Genomic DNA, 21,719 nt, shown 5'->3' with positions numbered 1-21,719 from the left:
ATTTTGACGACAAACTATTGATTCTAGTATACATTTAGTGCCAAATATTGACAAACCAATAAAGTTACCAATTTTCATTAGCATTGCAAGTCAACTGTGTATTGGCGAACACTGATTTCTATTTGTAAGGTTAAACAGTAAGTATTGACAAAATTTTCACCCATACTGATTTACACTAAATTGGATTATAACAAAACAATGACAAAATGTGACATTGATTATCACAAAATCTTACTGAAAATCTATAAAATTGTTTATGGGCTTTAATTGCCTACAGTATCTATTGAAAACACGATACTACTTCCCAACAAATAAATAACAAATCTGTATCTTCCAAACAAAAAATAACAAATCTGTTTCCACATTGTCAAGAGTCAAAACAAACTCCTTGCATTGTCCAGGGATGGCAAATTCAATTGTCAATTTTGCCCAGGTTGTCCCACAGGCTGTTCAGACAAGTGGAAATTTTCAAGAAATTACTATATAAATATTATACAGACATTGAGTTAGAAAAATGCTTTATATAACAAGAGGGCCATGATGGCCCTGAGGTCGCTCACCTGTATATAGGCCCCCCCCAACCAACCCCCCCCCCCCCGCCCAAACGTTGCAGGGCCAATTTAACCCAAGGGCTTTTATTTGCACAAACTTGGTAGACACCCATAAAAAGATGTTTCATGCTAAACATCTAAGCTCTAGCTCATTGGGCTTTTTAAAAGAAGATTTTTTTAAAGTTTTTACTATACACATATAGTTAAAAACAATGACACCCCTGGGGCCAGGCCAGTTTTGACCCCAGGGCTTTTATTTGAACAAACTTTGTAGACACTTACTATTCGTACTTACTTGTTTCATGCTTAATATCTAAACTCTAGCTATTTGGGTTTCTTCAAAGAAAATTTTAAGTTTTTGCTATACACATATAAAGAAAATCAATGACCCCCGGGGCGGGCCCAATTTTAACCCAAGCTCTTTTATTTGAACAAACTTTGTAGACACTCACTAAAAGATGTTTCATGCTTAATATCTTAACTCTAGCTATTTGGGTTTTTTCAAAGAAGATTTTTTAAGTTTTTCCTATACACATATAAGGAAAATCAATGACCCCCGGGGCGGTGCCAATTTTGACCCCAGGGCTTTTATTTGAACAAACTTGGTAGACACCTATTAGAACATGTTTGATGCTAAATATCTTAGCCATAGCTCTTTGAGTTCTTTAAAAGAAGATTTTTTAAGTTTTTACTATATGCATATAGGGAAAATCAATGACCCCCCGGGGAGGGGCCAATTTTGACCCAAGGGCTTTTATTTGAACAAACTTGGTAGACACTTATTAGAACATGTTTCATGCTAAATATCTTAGCTCTAACTCTTTTGGTTCTTTAAAAGAAGATTTTTTAAGTTTTTACTATATGCACATAGGGAAAATCAATGAACCCCTGGGGCGGGGCCAATTTTGACCCCAGGGCTTTTATTTGAACAAACTTGGTAGACACCCATTAGAACATGTTTCATGCTAAATATCTTAGCTCTAGCTCTTTGGGTTCTTTAAAAGAAGATTTTTTAATTTTTTTACTATATGCATATAGGGAATATCAATGACCGCCCGGGGCGGGGCCAATTTTGACCCCAGGGCTTTTATTTGAACAAACTTGGTAGACACTCACTAGAAGATGTTTCATGCCAAATATCTAAGCTCTAGCTCTTATGGTTTTTTAAAAGAAGATATTTAAAGTTTTTTCTTTCGGTTGCCATGGCAACCAGAGTTCTGCATGGAATTAAATTCTTTGAACAATTTTTAAAGGTGACCACCAAAGGAACATTCCTGTGAAAATTGGATGAAATTGGCTTAGTGGTTTATGAGGAGATGTCATTTAAAGTAAAAGTTTACGGACGGACGGACGACGGACGGACGACGGACGGACGGACGCCGGACGAAAAGCGATCACAAAAGCTCACCCTGTCACTTTGTGACAGGTGAGCTAAAAATGGACCAGATTTTGTCGGCCATGTCATCATCATAACTCCTGTGACGATAGGTTTATCATGTGACCAGCAAGAACAGTATGTAAGACAGTGTGATAGAGGATGGAAGACATGGATCTTCCCAGTAGAAGTTCAGGTTGCAGAGGCTTTCCATCACAGTCAGTTTGGAATGCTGGGAGCAGTGGGCATTAAAGGAGAAGCCTGGAAAACGACAGCACATGTTCTTGGCAAAGCTGCAAAGAGAACGGCTAGTTGGCTCTGGCTTAAGACACAATGAACCAACCTGGCAGCCATCGTAGACGAGGTAGTACCTGATTGGGCACTACCTCCCCCACCATCTTGAGGATGTTCAGAGATAAGGGGCGAAACATCCAGTGACAGATGGGAACTCGGCTGATGAGTCTATGTTCAGTAGTATATCTGTATTTTCACATTGTTGTACAAGACTATTCTCAGTGCAGTGTTCCCATTTACACACATGTGCGTATTTTATGCATAAATGTCAAAATTCACGTACAGAAATTTACAGCAAGAGGGTAAAAATACGCACAGAAAATCAGAAACATAATCATGTATAATTCACGCACAGAAAATCAGAAACTTAATCATGTATAATTCAAAAATCATTCTTGGGAGCAATTTCTCAAACAAATATCACTGAAATTGCATTAAAATTGATAAAAGCAAGAAAATCTACCAATACACAATGAAGTTTACAGACCCCCCACTGGGAATTATTGCTGTAAATTGCAAATGTGAAATTTTTGTTGTAAGAATAGCCAATTAAAAACAATCTTAACATATTAAAACAAGAGGGCCATATCATGGCCCTGAGGTCGCTCACCTGTATATAGGCCCCCCAACGTTGCAGGGCCAATTTAACCCAAGGGCTTTTATTTGCACAAACTCGGTAGACACCCATAAAAAGATGTTTCATGCTAAACATCTAAGCTCTAGCTCATTGGGCTTTTTGAAAGAAGATTTTTTTAAAGTTTTTACTATACACATATAGTTAAAAACAATGACACCCCTGGGGCCGGGCCAGTTTTGACCCCAGGGCTTTTATTTGAACAAACTTTGTAGACACTTACTAGAAGATGTTTCATGCTTAATATCTAAACTCTAGCTATTTGGGTTTTTTCAAAGAAGATTTTTAAGTTTTTGCTATACCCATATAAAGAAAATCAATGACCCCTGGGGCGGGGCCAATTTTGACCCTAGGTCTTTTATTTGAACAAACTTTGTAGACTGTGACTCACTAAAAGATGTTTCATGCTTAATATCTTAACTCTAGCTATTTGGGTTTTTTCAAAGAAGATTTTTTAAGTTTTTGTTATACACATATAAGGAAAATCAATGACCCCCAGGGCGGTGCCAATTTTGACCCCAGGGCTTTTATTTGAACAAACTTGGTATATAGACACCTATTAGAACATGTTTGATGCTAAATATCTTAGCCATAGCTCTTTGAGTTCTTTAAAAGAAGATTTTTTAAGTTTTTAATATATGCATATAGGGAAAATCAATGATCCCCCGGGGTGGGGCCAATTTTGACCCCAGGGCTTTTATTTGAACAAACTTGGTAGACACTTATTAAAACATGTTTCATGCTAAATATCTTAGCTTTAACTCTTTTGGTTCTTTAAAAGAAGATTTTTTAAGTTTTTACTATATGCATATAGGGAAAATCAATGACCCCCTGGGGTGGGGCCAAGTTTGACCCCAGGGCTTTTATTTGAACAAACTTGGTAGACACCTATTAGAACATGTTTGATGCTCAATATCTTAGCCATAGCTCTTTGAGTTCTTTAAAAGAAGATTTTTTAAGTTTTTACTATATGCATATAGGGAAAATCAATGACCCCCCGGGGCGGGGCTAATTTTGTTCCCAGGGCTTTTATTTGAACAAACTTGGTAGACACCCATTAGAACATGTTTCATGCTAAATATCTAAGCTCTAGCTCTTTTGGTTCTTTAAAAGAAGATTTTTAAGTTTTTACTATATGCATATAGGAAAAATCAATGACCCCCGGGGCGGGGCCAATTTTGACCCCAGGGCTTTTATTTGAACAAACTTGGTAGACACTTATTAGAACATGTTTCATGCTAAATATCTTAGCTCTAGCTCTTTTGGTTCTTTAAAAGAAGATTATTAAGTTTTTACTATATGCATATTGGAAAAATCAATGACCCCCAGGGGCAGGGCCAATTTTGACCCCAGGGCTTTGCTTTCATTTGAAGAAACTTGGTAGACACCCATAAGAACATGTTTGATGCTAAATATCTTAGCTCTAGCTCTTTTGGTTCTTTAAAAGAAGATTTTTTAAGTTTTTACTATATGTATATAGGGAAAATCAATGACCCCCAAGGGCGGGCCAATTTTGACCCAAGGGCTTTTATTTGAACAAACTTGGTAGACACTTATTAGAACATGTTTCATGCTAAATATCTTAGCTTTAACTCTTTTGGTTCTTTAAAAGAAGATTTTTTAAGTTTTTACTATATGCATATAGGGAAAATCAATGACCCCCCGGGGCGGGGCCAATTTTGACCCCAGGGCTTTTATTTGAACAAACTTGGTAGACACCCATTAGAACATGTTTCATGCTAAATATCTTAGCTCTAGCTCTTTTGGTTCTTTAAAAGAAGATTTTTTAAGTTTTTACTATATGTATATAGTGAAAATCAATGACCCCCCGGGGCGGGGCCAATTTTGACCCCAGGGCTTTTATTTGAACAAACTTGGTAGACACTCACTAGAAGATGTTTCATGCCAAATATCTAAGCTCTAGCTCTTATGGTTTTTTAAAGAAGAAATTTAAAGTTTTTTCTTTCGGTTGCCATGGCAACCAGAGTTCTGCCTGGAATTAAATTCTTTGAACAATTTTTAAAGGTGACCACCAAAGGAACATTCCTGTGAAGTTTGGATGAAATTGGCTTAGTGGTTTATGAGGAGATGTCATTTAAAGTAAAAGTTTACGGACGGACGGACGACAGACGACGGACGGACGCCGGACGAAAAGCGATCACAAAAGCTCACCCTGTCACTTTGTGACAGGTGAGCTAAAAATATTAAATCTGATATAACTGTAATCTGCAATAGCTGAAATTGTGTATGTTCATACAGAAAACTGACAAATTTTCATTTGCCACATATTTTCGTGATGCTGATTTTATTAATTAAAAGAAAATTACCAAAAAAGGAAGCTTTGTGTTGTTCAAAGGTATGTAGTAACAATTTAAAAGTTGTTTATGAATTAAAATAACTTAAATAATGGTTACATTAATTGAGATGGAGATATATGCCAGTATGTGTTGATCCCAATAAAATTTCACCTAAAGGGACGGGGGGGGGGGGGTACAGTGTTTCCCATTTTTTTGACATATTACAATTTTCTTATACTACCTTTTCTCTGTTTAATCTCTGATCCCCTCTCCCCCTTCTTATTCATCAACTGCAGCAAAGAGTCAGCTTAATATATTTTTGACGGTCATTTGGGACTCTTACTTTTCTGGCTTGGGAGTCACAGTATTCCTATTTTGGAAATCCCAGTAAGAACTGAGAAATATTCTTTTTAACACTTTTTTCACTTCAATTAGAGTATATTTCATATAATTATATACAAGTATATTGTACAAATTTATGTACCCCCTGATTTTTCATTTTACCCCCAGTTTTCAAAGGTTAATAAAACCCCCAATGAAAAATAGAAGTAGGAGCACAGTCAGTGTTTAACTTGGATAATATAATCTTTTCTATCTTCATAAAGAGCCATAATTGTTAGAATAATGGGCATTGCATAGAGATCTCTTACTGTACTCTCAAATAAGTGTGTAAAGTGTAAACCCATTCCTTTCAGTTGTTATGGAAATACCAACTTGCACACAAAATCTTAACAAACATGGATGCTCAGGGATGAGTACAATAGCTCTCCTTATTCTTCAAAAGGTCGAGCTAAAAATGGCAGCCCATTTACACATGAAATTTTTGTTTTTAAAGCCTCAGACCCCTTCCTTCCTAAATTTGTATAATGACTTTGCTCTGCTTTGAAATTGGAGCAATCCATTTGAAAATTAAGGGTTTTCAATACAAAATTGAGTAAATTTTAATTGTCAGACTGCATATATGTGCAGGCTATTACACAAAAAGCTTTTAAATCAAATTAGGCTAATATAGCACGAAAATACAATTTTCAATATATTTCTTCAATATATTTTCATATTTTCTGTTTCAAGTGCCGGACAGTTGATCTTTAAGTAATTCAATTTTCATGTTCCTCAGCGGAGCTTCTTTAATAATTAAACTCAAACATATGGACAAATATCATCTAGATATGAAAGTATGTACATTTGTTTGAGGATCTAATTTATTACAAGACAATGATTTTACACTATAAATTCAATTAGCAATCGGAATTATTTCCCCTTCTTCAGCATGAACTTATATAATTCTTTATCTTATGTATGTTTATTATGTAAACAATTTAAAAGTGAGTATCATACAAACATTTTTTTTTTAATCATAGAATATTTTCCTATTTTAAAAAAAACACAATGGTGATACATACGTAATAAACACTTAATCATGGTATTAATCATTAATAATACTTAAGGTTAAAATCTCATTAAGATTACTGATTAAATAAACAGATATTATAACAAGATCAATTTCTACTAAATCTAAATCCTTTTCAAGGTGCTTGACATACTTAAAAACCTAACTAATACACATTGACTTTTTGACCAGATTTGGATTAAGCTACTTTAGTACCAAATACCTTTTAACCATAACCGTTGCTAAATTTGTAGAACTACGACACATGTCTTCCTACATTTTGTATAAATTTGAAAATGTTAATAATAATACTGCAATTTTATAATTATTCCCAGGCACTAATTTTCATGCTTTTCAATGAATTCAATATCCATTTAAAAAAAAAAATTATCTGCTGTAGGGGTATAATTTCGCATTCCATTAATGTACATTGTATTTTTTATTTTGCAAAGGCAGACACATTATCTAGTTCTACAAATCAAGAACCAACAAAATGTCCTTTTTGACAAATTCATATTATTTTGTTCATGCATCTTTTTTCATTCTTTACATAATTATGTTATGTGAATATAAGTTAATAACTTAAAAATAATATCACACAATTATGTGTATGGTATATGATACATCAAACATAAGTTTCTACAAAAACATTATAGGAAATCAATGCAAATAATTATAATCAATATCAATGATGTAAAATCAATATAATTATATACTACCTCAAGTAACATGATTATCTTGTGGGATGAAAGTTGTGTAAACCTTTGTATAACAAAAATAGAATATCAAATGATGTTAATTTTCAAACAATGTAGTTGCATTTTTCATTTCTGGAGTAGGTTGATCTTCTAGATCAATACAAAATACAATGTGCGAGAGATGTATATTTAGCCCACATTTTAAAGACATAAAATGCAGGATATTAAACCGGTGGCTTTTACAGTTAACTCTATATGACTACTGTCAATTAGGAATTGTGGCACAGACTGTGCCCATTGTAGACCAATCCACTTTAAAAGGGAAAAATACTTTTTTTAACAACTCTTGATCCAGGTTTTCTTTAAAAAAATTTACATTTGACTATATTTTTTTTTAATTTAGATAAATTTTAAATCTTTATGACTAAACATGACAATAATAAATTAACAGTTTAACTTGTGATGAGAACTAATCAATTGTATAGTGGGGTGATTGGACAGTTTGTTCCCTATATGTTGTGCATACTTTGTAGTATGTTGCAGGTACTATATAGCAAGTGACACAAAAATCATTTACAGACCAAAAGGTATTTTTATTCAAGGGCCATTACTGAGCTAAAAATCATTCAACAGAAAATATGAGTTAAACAGTATTCAACAGTTAAATAATATGCACAAGTACTTGAGATACCCATTAACCTGTAACATTTCATTCAATTTGCATCAGTATTATAAGAGAAATAGTCCAGACAAAACATAAAAATAAAAATCATTAAAGGGACTGCACTGAGGTTTGACAGGACTGGAAATGATTTTTGTAGGTCTAGTCACCAATATCTTCAGTGAAAAATTTAAGATTGTTTTCTCACTCCATTTTCCAGAATGATACTTCTAATTGTGACAAATGACCCAATATTTAAGAGCAGTGCAACACTTTCACTCAAATTGGGCAAAGAATAGCACAACAATATGATATTTCTTTTTATATTATTAAAGTTCTTAATTAGCTTTTGCATGTCTTTCTGTTTTTAAAGTGCCCCAACTGATCTTTCTAAGAAATTAAAATTTTGTGGTTTTAGAATTTTTGGACCTCAGTTCCATTAAAGGGCTACCACTCTGATAAAAAAATCACTAAACTGGAAAATGCTGAATATATGCAAAACTACACTTGGTAGTAAGTACAGATCATTAAAATTGAACCAGTACGTTTTGAGGAGTAGTCCGGACAAGTTTTGTGATGGACATAGAAGTGATCCCTATATGTCATGGAGCCCTACTTTGTAGCATGTAGAGGTAACTGTGTAGCAGACAACACAAAAATTAACAGGCCAATAAACCTTTTATATTCAAGGGCCATAACTCACCAAAAAACACCATTCAACTGGAAAACCTGTTAAATGTGCAAGCACTTGCGGTATCAATTAATCCTGTAAGTTTATTCAAATTGCATTAGTAGTCTGAACAAACTTTCAAAATAAAAATCAATAACAGGCCTCGACACTAACTTTTTTAGCAGGTGGTAAGCCGGACCACTAGATTTCAAATATAGGTGGTCCCTCCGGAAGTCAGGTGGTCAATTATTATTATTATATTATTGTTTTTGAATTATTTACTCTTTTAATCTTTTAATAGAAAAAAAATATGCTTCAAAATTGAGGACATAGAATGTATTATTAACCTTTAAAGAAAACAAATATTTTTAGATATATATTTTTCATCTATTAGAAATTAAGAAGAGTAAGTCAGTAGGTATTCTGTTGTAAAGTTATTTGTGTTTTTTTTTATCTCATTTAAAAAAACATAACATGACTCGTATTCATGTTAACTTATATATTGAAGTGACTTCTCCCTCAACACAAGTTAGGGAATAATAAAATAGTAAGCGCTGATATGTGGTATGTCTTATAATCATGATAATTATCTGTTACAGATTAACATTTTAAATAAAACTGTTATCTTTTTTCTTGTCTTTGAAAACAAGGAAATATCTAAAGGATGAAAAATAATACCATTGGTATATATAACATTTTTCTCACAGATTTATAATACAGAATTTTTACCTCTCTGTTGCTTGTTGGTTGATATTTATTTTTGAAATTGAGTATTTTCAACCTTTTAAAGTAATTTCAACTCTGGAAGAAATAGATCTCTTACGGTTAAAATAAAGATAAGTAGCAAAAAAATACTAGATATATTTTTCCTTTTCATTCAGTTTGTAGCCATTATTCAAGTACATGTATCTGAAATTTAAGTTTATCCGATATCCCATTTACTATCATCACTTGAATGAATTTTCGACCGTAATTAATATCACAAATTCTTAACTCTTTTAACTTGCATCAACAAAATTTTAGCAACTTTAAATGAAATGATATTGATTACTAAAGAACTTCTTGAACTAGTTAGAGATTAATGAACCATATACATGTATTTAAACAAAAAGTATATAACATGTTTTTTTACTAAATCCCCATTCTCCCAAATAGGCCTTGCACAAACCAGATAATTCAAGTGGTCAGACGGACCAGTGGCTTTTAAAATTAGGTGGTCCTTGCCAAAATCAGGTGGTCTCAGACCAAGGGACCACCACTAATGTCGAGGCCTGAATAATGAGCCACAACTCTAAAATAAACAATTAACAAGAAAGTCTTCATTATGATAAATCTATGACAAAAACTTGCTGAAAATGCTTTAAAAAAATCAAGCTAGAATGAATTTATTACCAATTATTTCAAATTAAATACTTTAATAGAAAAATACTCTCTTGTAAAAAAAAGTTAAAATATTAAAAATCATGTAAGTAAATAAAATTAAATGTACTAACTTATAGATATATATCCAAATATCAACATTGGTTTAAGTGTTCTTATAATGGTTAAGAATTTTATATGATCATTATATATTGTATGTACTTGTGACGTTGTAATAAAGTCTCAGAACATGTTAAATTGTCTATATATTCAGAAAATGCTATATTGATTATTCATGTAAACTTAGACATAGTTTGTAACAATTTCAGATACGGGAAAATTAATGTTTTTTTATTTTATGAACTAAAAAATCCATTACTATATTTCTATATGTTAAATCTGAAAATAGAGCAAATTAATTTCTGAAAAATGTCAAATGGCTTGTTTATAAGAAATTAGAAAATATAACACTGTATGTCTTTGTGAACTTGTATGAATTTATATGCTAATTTGTATGTCTATGTAAATCTTAAATATATTTTATAATGTTTGTATGTAAAATCAGAAATTAAAAAAATATTTCAATGTAAATGAACTCCTAAACTATCAACATCCCACTGTTTTATGAGGGACTGGGATAGATGATTTAAGGCTATTTATGGCTAAAAATTTTATGTTTTAACAATTTACTAATTGTAATCACATATTTAAACATATCTAACATTTGCAACTCTTCTATATATCCTGTTCTGGATTTTGTATTTGTTTATCACTTAATTCTAAAATCTATGGAACTATAAGTTACACACTTCTAAAGGTGCTAATTTAGTAATTAATAAACCAGTGTTTATAATGCTTTATTCAAAATTCTTTCACACTTCTAAATTGTTCTTATCTGTTATATAAAAACATATTTTAATTAATCAATATTTTTTATGGCATTTAATTTTTGGATAACAAAAAAAAAATGAAATAATATATACATGTAGACTTATAGCTGATAATTCTTTCAGAACTCATACATGTATTTAATTATAATTATTTCCCCAGGGAAATTTCACTATATTTATGTCAAAAAAATCTTCTTTATATCATGAATGTAATTGTTTGCAAGTATGTGTTATATTATATATAATGTTATAACCCATAATGGTATTTATGTCATATATTTATCAAATTTTAAAAGTGGAGGTGAAAAGACCAGGGTTTTGAGGGTGAAACATACAGGGGTGAAACATCCAGGAGGTGTAAAGTCCAAACAACCTACACTGTACATAGTCCTTACTTACTGTTCTAGTAACTATGCAATGAGATATTGTGATATTTTGTGTATGGGCAATATCTACCCTCTACGAGATTCTGACTTTGACTAGTAACAGCTAGTAGCCCATACTCTGCGGGGCGCCGACTCTGCGCATAGCAAGTGGCACAAAAATGGTAACTATCATTGTGTGCCCTAAATTCGTCCCTGTCCTAGTTACAACACCATTTTTGTTTATCTCACAAGTCTTTGTCTTGATTTTTAAGAAGGAAAACATTCAATACAACTGGATATGTTAATAAAAGGCCAAATTTTGTACATGCTGTCAAGACACTGAAAAACATGCAGTTGAAAAATCAGGATAAACCATATTTTTCATAATTACCGCAGGTTATTGTAAGAATATAAACTAAATAAATTACATTTTTCAAACTTTTACTTACGACTGCCACGCTGGCATTAACCTGAAGAATCTTTCTATCACAAAAAAGGCTTCTTTTCTAAATTTAGGTCTTCCAAACTCTGAAACACTTGACATCCATATCACGTGATGTAAACGATCATTCAACAGGAAGTGACAGGTGCCCGCCGTTGGTTCCCAGTACAGTACAGAGTTTATTTTTAGCGTCGACTAAAAATTGCAACATTGTATTTTCGGTTTTGGGTATCTACAGTATTACGTTTTTCCTGTCTCATTTAGAAGGTTTGTTGTCAATTCTTATATGTTTTTTTACACAATCTTCACTTATAATTGTTGCAGTTGTAGTCAGTTATTGATAGATTTAATTGTAATGAAAAACGTGGTCGGTTTTCTGGAAATAAACCCAAAGATTTGTAAAAAGTAAAAAGGAAGTTATTTGAAATTTATGGTTTTTAATTCTACTGATAGTAAAGGTAATCTGAAAATACTGTAGATGCACAAGTCATTAGTGAATAATAATAACAAAAAATATTGTTAATCCAAATTTCACATTTGTAACTGACTGTGTTTCAATTCTGTTATGCACATTTGCATGGAAAAGGGGCATCCATGGCCGAGTGGTTAAGGTCGTTGACTTCAAACCACTCGCAACTCACCGCTGTTGGTTCGAATCCGGATAGGGACTTTGGATTCTTTCATGCGAAGAAGCTATCCAGCTAGCTTAAGGAACATCGGTGGTCTACTCGGGTGCCCATTGCATTGGTGCTTTAAATAATACTCAGAACTGCAGAAGGGCACCTGAGTTCTTCCTACATCGTCATATGACCTATACTGTGGCCGTATGAAGTAAAACCCAATCAAACAAACAAACATTTGCATTAATTGTAACATTTTTAAAGTAATGCTCTAATAAATAATTTGTCAACTCAATTTCTTTTTTTTGATTTTAAAGGGCATGTTTTTTTTAAATTAATTTTTTGTGACTGGAAAACCCCATTTCTACGGGTTTTTGACTGAAGAAGCCCTGCTAAATGGGGGGGTATAAACAGATGGGAAAATTTTATCAAAAAACTGTTTGTTAATACATAACATGATTAATGTGTACATTGAAAATAGAAAAGGTTCAATTTCTGTTTCAGAAATGTCGGCCCTTAGTGCTACTGACCCAACGTCTTTCTCCAACCCGGATAAAGTTGTAGTCACACATATTGATCTAGATCTTGAGGTGGATTTTGAAAGACATGTTCTAGCAGGAGAAGTCAATCTTTCTCTCAACAAACTTGTTGATGGTGTCGATACAGTGGTGAGAATGTTATCAATATTCATAGAATATGAATGTTTTTATGCCCCCACAATGTGGGAGCATATAGCGTTGCACTTGTCCGTCCGTCCGTCAGTCAGTCAGTCCGTCCGTACGTCCTGAAATCTTGTGAACGCAACTCCTCTTAAACCGGATGGCAGATTTTGCTTAAACTTACAGGGATGAACAACCTTAATGTGTAGATGGTAGTAAAGGAAGGAATTTTCGCTGCGACCAAATTTAACAGAATTATGGCCCTTTGTTGATTTTTTCACTAGATACTATGTAGAAATTTTGTGAACGCAACTCCTCTTAAACCGGTTGGCAGATTTTGCTTAAATTTACAGGGATGAACAACCTTAATGTGTGGATGGTAGTAAAGGAAGGAATTTTCGTGCGACCAAATTTTACAGAATTATGGCCCTTTGATGATTTTTTCACTATATACTATGTAGAAATTTTGTGAATGCAACTCTTCTTAAACCGGATGGCAGATTTTGCTTAAACTTCCAGGGATGAACAACCTTAATGTGTAGATGGCAGTAAAGGAAGGAATTTTTGCTGCAACCAAATTTAACAGAATTATGGCCCTTTGTTGATTTTTTCATTATATACTTTGTAGAAATTTTGTGAACGTAATTCCTCTTAAACCGGATGGCAGATTTTGCTTAAACTTCCAGGGATTTACAACCTTAATGTGTAGATGGGAGTAAAGGAAGGAATTTTTGCTGCGACCAAATTTAACAGACTTATGGCCCTTTGTTGATTTTTAGTTTTCAACTTGTGGCACATGTAGTCCAAAAAATATTTGACCTAGAGTCATAAGATTGACAGAACAGTGGCATGTGGGGGCATCCGTGTCCTATGGACACATTTCTAGTTAATTCTAAATTTGCTTTTTACTCAAACCCAACACTGCATAAAAATAGCACAGTCCAGATTTGGAATTTCAGCATCTTTATTTTAAAGCTATTGTAAGTATTGAAATGTTTCAAATTAACTAATTAACTATATCATTCAATCATTTATATGTGTTCTATTTTCATTGGTTTTAAAAAAAAGAAGCTGTATTTATAATAATTTAGAGCTGCTAAGATATACTTTCTTTCCTTTACTGAGAGACCCTCCTGTAGAGCAATAATATCTTTACAAGAACAGTTTTTCCTGAAGTGCACTAAAAATTTAACCTCTCCAGAGCAACAACTTATGGCAACAACCAAAATCTTTGTCTCCCAAAGGGTGTTACACTGCCGAGGTTGAACTGTTCTGTTAATTTTTTTAAAAAATAGAGAAAAAACACCACACTTCTAGGCATATACATGTATATAATCTTTTGCATGCAGCATCATATGTATATTTTATCTGCTGAGGATGATAGAAACAGACATGTCACCATACTTAAAGGCCCATTATGCCTCAGATATGCTATTTTAATGATAATTTATGTTATGAGACATATTCTTTATAATTCATGTTATTTTAATGCTGTACAATATTGTGTTAGATTCTGGACACACGTGATGTAACTGTCCATAGTGTTACAGACAAGCAGACCGGTCAACAGCTGAACTTCTCACTGGGGGAGAAACTTGAAGCTTTTGGTTCAAAACTTGAAGTAAAACTTCCAACATCTGCAGATAAAAAGTAAAAGCATTAAATCATTGTTTTGAATTTGTATAATAGTAATTAAAAGGTAATGCAGGGGGGGTGGCTTTGAATCACTTGTCCTTCTTGGTTCTGAACTTGCTGAAGACTTACCTACATGTAACTTAGAGAGTTTATAGCTAACTTACAAAAGGATAGTGTTTCTATTTACATCTTTTATTCAATGCATAGAGGGTCACCCGTGGTCCTCCTCAGGTAAAGCTTGAAAGTGGCAATATGACTCCCTAGCTTCTCAAAAAAAAAAAAAAAATAAATAACAAAAGGTAAAAAAAATTTTTATATCTTATATCCAAATGCTTGCCATTTTTCTTTAAAAAAAGTTATCTGTTTGTAGTGGTCTTGTTTTGTATATATACATTTTTGCTTCCAGAGTAACACCTATCAGAAAGTATGTGTTGTTTTCTTGTTATGTTTTGCTACCTCAGTTCCCCTACTTTATGCAGCATTATAACACAAATATTATTTTCAGATGTGATATTACTATAAAGTATGAAACATCTCCAGAATGCAGTGCTCTTCAATGGTTACGCCCAGAACAGACTGCCGGAGGGAGGCAGCCATATTTGTTCAGTCAATGTCAGGTATCATTTTTATTTATCACTTTTGTCATCAGTTAAAATTTAACTAGAATGGAGCTATAGCATTTTATAGTATCACAGCATGGTCATTATCAAGGGATTGAGGGAAATTAAATACTTGAGTAAAAATATACACGATTGTATTCAGTAAGGTTTCCATTTTAATTGCTCGGGTTTTTTGTGTTTCACTTAATATGTTGTCTGTTGAATATGTTGCTATGGAGAAGAAAGATAAACTGGTTCCTTTAAATGCACTATTTCTATCTTATGTATTTCTAGCACTTTTTTGGCACTTTTCAAGACAACTCTTCAAGTTATATTTTATGTATGTCGAAAATTAATATTGTAAGTGGTTTTTCTCTTAATTGGGAAAAAGTCAAAGCCTCTTAATTTTAAGAAAATTTTCACTACATTTCCTTATTTATGAAATAAAAAGCTGGTGTATGTTCAAATTTTTGGAAAGACTACATAATTTTAAAGAAAAATTCAATTGGGAAGAGGCATTTTATAGGCCTTGGTAATATATGTATAAAGGGGAAAATCACTGTACTGTTTCAAGCTATACACTGTAAAAGGATTTTTGGGTTTTTCTTAGTATTTTTTGTCTTGAACTTCAAAACAAATGTTTAATGTTCAACAACATGTGATAATGTTCTGGTTCCAGGCTATACACTGTAGAAGTATGGTTCCCTGCCAGGATACACCTTATGTTAAATGTACATACACAGCAAAGGTAGGTAACTTTGTTTCATTTGAGTATAAAAATTGTTTGTTTTTTTCACTGATCATTCAAAATACTCTATTTTTATGTTGCTGTAATTAATTTTATTCCAATTAGCCCTTACTGTAGCAGACTTGCCCATCTTTCAATCTATGACAACCATTTATCAATTTAATGGAAAATGTCAAACTATGTACTAAATGAAAAGCAATCAGTGCAGACCATATTGAGGTGGCACAGATATGTTGGTCTTGGTCTGCACTGGTTGCATGTGTAGAATTTGTTGCAGCTAGGAGGCTAAAGGCAAACTGAATTTCAGCTCTCAAAATAAACCAAATTTTAGCACTCAAAAATATCTCAATATTGTCAAACTGACTTGTTTTCAAAAAGTTGATAACAACAGTGGCACTGATCTTTATTCTCTACAATTTATTATGTATTTGGAAAAAAAAAAATCAGATAAGCTAGATTTAAGGGGCGATTAGATTGATACAGCTAGAGTTGTTGCCCTTACATTTGATGAAAAGACAAATATTTTATCTGAACATCTGGCTCTTAAATATAATTGAACACCCAAAGGTATATTTTTAAAAAAAGGAGGAGAGAGAAAAAAACCTGTATATTATGATAACTGTCACAGTAGATTTTGGAGTCATTGGGGGATCATGCACCATTAGTGAAGTTTTTGAATTATAGTATTGCCTTATTCTGTTGGTTTAAAGAAACAGTTGTTGTAATTAAGACATTTATTTGCACGACAATTTCTACTTTCATAATGTAAACCATTTAGTATGATTCAGTTGGTGATAATATAAAACCTACTTTGCGGCAAAAAGTATTGCTTAAATACTCTTAAAAAAAAAAACAACAGACAAACATGCTATTTATTTAAACAGGGCTTCCATAGTGGAAGTTTGGGAGTCATTTACTCCTGATTTTGGCTTGTTACTTTACCTTCTAAACCTAATTATTGTGACTTCCTGTGTCAGACATTTTCAATCTGACTTTTCTAGATTTTGGAATGGAAGCCCTGTTTAAAGCATCAATCCTTTGAGCAGAAGTGGTGTTTTTTTTTCATTTCACAGATAACTGCTCCTAAAGTCATTAAAATTCTAATGAGTGCGCTATTGGAGGGGTCGAAACCAAGTGCCTCGGATCCTGGTAAAACAGTTTACAGTTTCCGACAGAAAACACCCATGCCAAGCTATCTCATTGCCATAGTAGGTGGAGATATTGTTTCAAAGTAAGTTAATGTCACTTTAAATTTAAATGGTTATGTCACAAATAATTTTTGAGTTCTATTCATTTATAGATACCACTGGAAAACCATACTATAACTTACTCATAATATTTTATTCTTTAATATAGTCCCATCAGTGTGATGCAGTATAATTATACAACTTATTATAAATAAAAGCATATTTAAACATAATTTAAAAAAGCACCTTGTCACTCTCTAAAGAGGTATAGGAGACTTTCTTATCTTTTGATATCATAATACATGTACAAGAAAAATTATTGCTTTATGCAGTATTAAAATAATATGATAATGAATAGAATGTCATGCCAAGTTATTTCCCGCCCCCCTTTTCTCGCGCCATGGTTTCCATTCCTGGTGCATATGAATGATACAAGAATTTTTTAACCATTTTTTTTTCAAATTAAAAGAATTGAAATAGAATGTATTTGAAAGGTTTACCATTAGTACAGGTTAATTAGTCAAAGTGGCAATAACCCCTCAACAAACTGAGAGCAAGTTATATTTAACAAGCTTGTATGATATTATTTGCAGAGATCTTGGACCAAGGAGTAAAGTATGGTCAGAACCAGAACTTGTGGAACAATCAGCATTTGAATTTGCCGAGGTATATTTCAAAACTTATACCTACAAGTGACAAAAGACCTATTACCCTTGCAAAGACTTACTGAATTATTTCCCTTTGTGTGGTTAAAAGTTTTCCTAAATGATTAAATAATGACTCTTGTTTTTATTATCAAGCATTGAGAATAGTCAAGCACAATGTCCCTCAGACAGGTCGTTTGTTTAAAGGTAGATGTCTGCTTCATATTTTATATAAAAAATGAGGGTGATTCAGGTATATAAAGAAAAAAAAAATATATAAAAACAGTAAACTTTATTGGTATTTTCTTAAAGGCTTTTTATTTAATATACAATACATGTATATTGTACATAAACAAAATAAAATGTTTTCAGAACAAAGTATAGAAGGTTTTGCTATAATTTCACACTTGCCCCTCTGGCTTTGAATAATATGACAAATTACTCTCATTTTACTGATTAAGTTATTCTGTAATCGTTATAATCACAATATAAACAATTTTACAATCCACAGATGGTAAATATTTAGCTGTTTATACTTGATAACCTTTTATAGTGCATTTCCTGTTTAAAGTCTTTGTTTAGTATTTTAATTTATGCAATGCTCAGGTGGTAATTTGCAGGCAATTTCTATTTTAAGACTGAACAGAATTGTTGCAAACTGCTGAAAAAACTTCTCGACCCTATGTTTGGGGTCACTATGACCTGTTAGTGCTGGCCACCATCTTTCCCGTACGGTGGCATGGAGAACCCCTGTCTTACCTTTGTTAGCGCCTACGTTATTGGTAAGTTTTTTTAGAAAAATCTTCTTTAATGATTAATACAGTCCACTTTTTGTGGTTTATTAATTATAATCAAAAACAGATTATGATTATGCTGTAAGAGGAAGGCCTTTGTGGTCAAGTGTTTAAGGTCCTTGGTGTTGAATTTCTTGCCTCTCAATGTATTTGGATTCAAGTCCAAACACTCGGAAGACAGATGGTTCTATTAGGATGTTAGTTAGAGGGATACCTAAAGGGTAAGATACCCCTACCAGTGAAGCTTGAATGACACAAATATGACTTTAAAAGTGTTGCTATTACTTAAAACCCAAACAGAAAATACAAAACCACATGGGTAGGGTACATAACTAGATTGTTAATTCCATAGGACTTAAGACTTCCGTTTAGCATTTTAGCAATGCCTTGAAGCAAATTATATCTGATATGTAAGCAGAAACTTTTCTATTTTTTGTTAACTATGTTTGGGTTTAATTGGGGTTTTATATAAACTGACACTATATAGGGTCATATGTTCATTTTCCAAGCTTTACTGGTGGAGGAGATATCAGGTGCTCTTCTGGTGCATTATTTAGGCACGAACTGGTGGCTGAGTAAAACTTTTCTATAACCGTCTCTTAAATAGGAACTCCAGTGGTCAAAAGCCTGAAAATATCAGATTTAAAATTCAAACTTAGATCAACTGGGGGTCAATTCAAATGGAAAAAAAGATGATTAAAATCAAATTTTTGTGTGATTCCTTAACCTGATTTAAGTTAAATCCGTTTTAAAGGTCATTTTGAGCAATGAAAATAATAATACTGGGAAAAAAAAGTGTGAGCAAAATGGATCTGAAATATTACACAACACATGTTTGGCATCATAGGCCAACATTAAATGAAACACAAATATATATTTGTGTTCTTTATATCAAAGAAACCTCAGATAAGTCCCTTTAAGAAAGATAGTGCTTAGCAAACAAATGGTAATAATCAAGTTATTGCTCTTTGTTTTGTTTCAGGCAGGAGATCGTTCTCTGGGCAGATGTTTGTTGCTCACGAGATCTCGCACAGTTGGACTGGTAACTTGGTTTACAAATAAAACATGGGACGATTTCTGGTGAGTAATTTATACGAATGGCACGAGTTGCAGAATGATAAAGGCCACTAGCTTCAATATTTCTTTCCCCCTATATGGTGGGGTTGTGATATTCGATAGGGAGATAAGAATATTTTTATTTTTGAGGTTTGGCTTTCAATTCAAGAAAATGAGTGGTATTTTCTGTGCTTATTTGGTGCTTGAACATTTTTGATTTATAGCAAATATTAAGAATTTAGAAACTTTTTAAGAATTCAGGAGATTTATATTTTAATCACATAAAACCTCAAGCGGCAGGAAGGTGAAATAAAGCCAAATTTAATAAAACGATATTACACGCTTGTGGTAATAACACTTTGAAATGATGTCATTGGCGCTATATAAAACATATCATATAAGCGTGCTAATGGGTTAGCTTTACATTATAGGGCTTTCAATGAAAAATGACTCTATTTGTAAAGGTTTACCGTTGTAATTTTTAGATATCTGGGATTTATAGAATATTTATATTATATTATGTAGATTCAATACTTTAATTTAAAATTCAAAGCGTTGAATTAAACAAAATAAATGTTTGTCAGAGGCTAGCATAATATTAATTTTGGTTCCGCCTCGTTTATAAGATTTAGAATTAAACCTTACAACTATTCAATAACGCGCTATTTTTGTAACTTGCAAATGAAATATTTTAAATTCAGAAAAGATTTCAGTATGAGTGGCGACCTAGTTGTTAAGTTGTCTGGCTCAGACTCATACATGTAACTGTTTTTCAAATAAGCCTACAAATTTTCATTACAATCAAGCTTAATATATGATGTTTAAGCCTTAAAATTATGAATGTTTAAACAATTGTTTTAGGCTGAACGAAGGAATACAATGTTTTTGTAGAAAGGAAGATCGCAGGGAGTCCTTGTGGGGACTCGGGGGAAAAACTCGTCAGTTCAAAGCCCTGCTGTGGCTGGCATACACTTATTGAAAACTGTTATAGTTTATTATGCTGGAGGTATTGTATACTAAACTCATATTTGGATGCAGCTAAAATGAATGTAGTTCTAGATTAAATTAAAGCGTAATCCTAGTGTAGGGGACGTGGACAGTAGCTTGCACTTTATAACTGCTGTACAACAGACTTAATTCACACGAGAACCTGCCCAACATTTTCAATTTTTGGGCCTTTTTTAGCATCCCTTTATTGAGTCTGTTTTTTCTCTTTTTGCTTGTTCTAAAAGTGAATAGTGGATGAAAAATATTTGGCTAATTTAATACATAATGGCTTCCATGTAAAAATTGGCTTTAATGGAAAAAAGTATTTGAATTTGTTAATTTCTACTGATATAAGACGCATATTTCAGTAAATGCTTTAAAGCTGTTGAAATTATCTTCAGTTCCTTATTTATACCATGATGAAAGATTTTCTGTACAAAACAAAACATACAACTAAAGTAGGGTATCTGAGAAAACATGGACCAACCACTATCAAAGTCATTACTAAAGGCACATTATTTGGAGTAGAATATCTTATAACATGGAGCATCTTTTCAAAGAAGGGAATCTTATTATGGATGAAACATTGTTATGCCCCCTATTGATTTTGTAGTCAAGGGGTCAAAGGTCCTTGTAGTGACCTTGTAGGTAAAAATGGTTTCAAATGAATAACTTGAAAACCTCTGGGTTGTTGGGCTTCAAACTTTGTATGTGCATTGGTCTTGGCCAGTAGATTGGTTTTGGGGTCAAAGGTCAAGATCATAATGACCTTGTAGGTAAAAACAGTTACCGATCAATAACTTGACAACCCATAGGCTGTTTGGCGCTCAAACTGCATAGGTGCTTTAGTCTTGGCAAGTGAATTGTCCCTATTGATTTTTCAGGATTCAAGGCGTCAAAGGTTAAGTTTCACATTGACCTTGTTTGGTAAAAAACTGTGTCCAATCATAATTGACAGCTCATGGGCTGTTTAGCCTCAAACATAGTAGGTGCACATTGGTCTTTTTGGCAAGTAAATGACCCCATATTGATTTTTGGTCAAGGGGTCCAAAGGTCATGGGTCATTGACTTGTTGGTAAAATGGTTTTGATCAATTACTTGACAACTCATGGGCCCTTGCACCTCAAACTGCATAGTTTGCATTAAAGTCTTGGCCAGAGATGA

General features: G+C 32.9%; 1 protein-coding gene and 1 pseudogene across 2 annotated transcripts in view; one reads left to right on the top strand and one right to left on the bottom strand.

Annotated features, from left to right (window-relative positions):
• Positions 1–11,769, bottom strand: part of LOC132739948 (transient receptor potential cation channel subfamily V member 6-like) — an 86,569-nt gene extending 74,800 nt beyond the window's left edge. For both annotated transcript variants that reach the window (XM_060727793.1, XM_060727795.1), the window contains exon 1: positions 11,634–11,769. The gene's annotated coding sequence lies outside the window, so the exon portion shown is untranslated. The remainder of the gene's footprint in view (positions 1–11,633) is intronic.
• LOC132739946 (leukotriene A-4 hydrolase-like) lies at positions 11,765–20,506 on the top strand (annotated as a pseudogene).
• Positions 20,507–21,719: the final 1,213 nt, after the last annotated feature.

The sequence above is a fragment of the Ruditapes philippinarum genome, unplaced genomic scaffold (assembly GCF_026571515.1).
Source record: "Ruditapes philippinarum isolate M1 unplaced genomic scaffold, ASM2657151v2 ctg5254_1_1_1_1, whole genome shotgun sequence".
Classification (NCBI taxonomy): domain Eukaryota; kingdom Metazoa; phylum Mollusca; class Bivalvia; order Venerida; family Veneridae; genus Ruditapes; species Ruditapes philippinarum.
Note: the sequence above shows the minus strand (reverse complement) of the source record. Positions and strands in the feature narration are given on the sequence as shown.